This window comes from Myotis brandtii, unplaced genomic scaffold, assembly GCF_000412655.1.
Source record: "Myotis brandtii unplaced genomic scaffold, ASM41265v1 scaffold112, whole genome shotgun sequence".
Classification (NCBI taxonomy): domain Eukaryota; kingdom Metazoa; phylum Chordata; class Mammalia; order Chiroptera; family Vespertilionidae; genus Myotis; species Myotis brandtii.
In genome coordinates, this window is record NW_005353838.1 from 8,504,895 (window position 1) to 8,507,820 (window position 2,926).

The following is a 2,926-nucleotide window of genomic DNA, read 5'->3' on the forward strand; positions in this document are numbered from 1 at the left end:
CTCGCCCTGTCCTGGTCGCTGCCTCCCCGGTTTCGGGCCAACAGCGGCCCGAAGTGCAGGCGATTGGGCCTCCCTTCCAGGCGCGTCCTCCTTTGGGTGACTCGCCATAAATCAACCGCAAGGATTCTCCTCTGTAAGCCTGACAGTGCCAAATACTGCGGACCCAGGGGCTCTAGTCTGGTAATGATGTCCCGAAGGTAAGTCTGAGATTCGCCGGCAGCGCGCTCGGCAGAAAGACCAGAGCCTGGAGAGCTCTGGGCCTGGCCCGTGGCTAGCCGAGTTGCGGAGACCTTAATTTATATGCTCCTTCCCGTCCTGTAAGGATTGAATCGGACTCAACAATCTGTATTTATTATTTGAAGCGAGTCATTTCGTTTCTCTGATTATTTATCCTCGTCTTAATGTATTTATGTGTATACTTGTAGAATTCTCCAGCCAGCTTAGGAACTCGCTCCCAGGCCTCGGGGGCCACATTTCATCTCTTTAGTCCCTTTGGTCTGAACTAGCTGAGAGAGTAGTTTTGAACAGTTGTAACCGTGGCTGGTGTTTGTAGTTAATGTAAAGGATTAAGACCGCAAATTGTCCTTCATGGGTAGAGTCAGACGACACCCGTTACTCATTTCTCAAACAGCCACAGCCCTCCAACTCGACACAGTTTATTGATTTCAAATTGTCTGGTACTATTTGAACAAATATTTAGAATAAAGAATTTCTCAGTTGGAAGAGTATCTGTGTTAATCACACTCCCTTGCAAGTAGATCACTGCCTTTATTTTCCCCACAATCTCAATGGAAGACCCCCAAATAGGCGGAACCTTCGAAATACGTTTTTTCCATGTATTTGGGATCTAGTGCACACATTGGTTCTGGGATACTTGATTACATCCCAGCTACTGACATGAGGGGGAAGAATCTGAGGATGCAAACCTAGAAATGTTCCAGGCGGGTGATTTGGGTAGAGCTTTGTACTGTGCCTGCTTTGCTGTTTCTACCCGTCTTTCTAGACACAAATCCACTTTTTTTTTAGATTGCATTTACATTGGGGAGGCCAGAGCTCACTTTTCTGTGTTAATAAAAAAGAACTTTGAAAGAAAACTGACAATCAAAAGAAAAGATACACGAGAAGTCGTAAGAAGAACTGAGCTGCGAAAAGGCTAAGGTGCAGGAAGAGAAATGATCATTTGGAGACCGGCACCTAAGCCTTGTCTCTAGGAAGTGCTGTCAGGACTTTTTCCTTTATAGTGGTTGGCGGTTCATTTCTAAAGGAAACACGCATTCCCCATGATGTAAAGTAATAAAAGTTTCATTAACGGAACATAAGTATAAACACCTTGTTTTCTCCTGTTCCTTTGTACGAAATGGGCAAAAAATGTCTCCGAGGATTTATAACCATTTTGTAAATAATAGCGTGGCTTTAGCTAGGGGTGGACAACTTCCACCCACTTCTCTGGGAGGAGGCACTTGGAAAACGCCTTCAGATAAGGTTCAATTCTTTGTATTTCAGCAAAGTCGGCCCACACATCTCTATTTGGTTTGACAACTAATGCAACTCCTACTACATCCCTGGTGACACGAGGTGAAATTCCTATTGTGTGGAAATAATTTAACTTCTAATCTTCTGGTGGAACAACAACCGTTTCCATTTGGATGTTTGTGTTTCGCTAAATAATGATGGCTTAAAAAAACATTTAGTTTCCTTGTTCTTTTGTGCCGTTTAAAAAAAATGGCAGGTTAGATTAGGGGCGGGAGGGGATTATCCTTTTGCTAAATTTCACCTTTTCTAAGCAGGTTTAAAACATACATGTTGTAGAAGTTATCAGCAAGAATAAATGACTTCAACCGAAGGGATAGTTTACCCACTTTCAAGGCTTAAAATTGTTTTCTATGAAATTTGCGTCTATAGGCAGGATTTCTAATTGTCTTGTAAGAAATTATTTTTACAGTTATTAGGGAAATCCAAGAAGAGCTTGCTGCTTTGCAGGGATAACAATCTTTCTTAACTGGCTAAATAGTAAATAGATGAATTGTCAGGCTGTTTAGATTCAGCCCGGTTTTCCCTCCTCTCTTCTTCCTACCATAAGTAATAAAAATACATAATGCATCATGGCTCCAGGCGTTTTCCAGTGCGGTCTGTTACCGCAGGAGTATCTGCTGAGTCTGCGGGTGTCTGCAAGGCCCCAAGTGTCATCTGCGGCTTAGGGTTTCATGGATTAGACTTTAAACGGTGTCTAGCCGGGCTGACATCAGCTTCCTCTCACACTAAGACTCCAAAGAAGTGCGTGGTTAGGGGCTCCCTCTCCAGGCAGCCGCGGCCGCCCAGAGGCACCTTCTCCTGTGGGGTGGAGGAGTTCTCTTGGGACAAATCTGCGGCTCCCTCTCATTCTTGGAGAAAGCTTCCCCGAAGCTTCTGAGAATGGCTCGGACGGGCCACACTAAGTCGCGTGGGTGGGGAGTCTGGGGAGGGCGCTTTCCGCGCGGCCACAGGCCAGGGCGAGAGTGGGCCCTGCGACACAGCCATTTAAAACTTCATAAATTATAAACAAGCTGCCTTGGCCTTCGCCATAAATTCTGCTCCCTTTGAGCCTGCAATTAGTGTTAGGAAGCGCCCGAGTCTAAACACAACCAAACGCCCTCTGAAGGGCCCAACTGCCCGAGGTTGCAAAGTTTTATTTATTTCCCCTCCGTCCCCGAGGTTTGCACACACAGTCGCCTCCTCCCCCGCCACCGCCGGCGGTGCACACTCGGCTGGGTTCCCACTCTCCGGGGAAGGTCACAATAGCTGCTCTATCGGAGAACGGTGCCCCCCTCCCCCCGCCAGCAGCAGAGAAAGGAGAGTGGGGGAGGGGAGCGGCCGGCTGCGGCGCTCCGGGTTCAGGCTGCGGCTCCTGGGGAGGGCCTGCCGTGGGAAGGGGCGAGCAGGCAGGAAA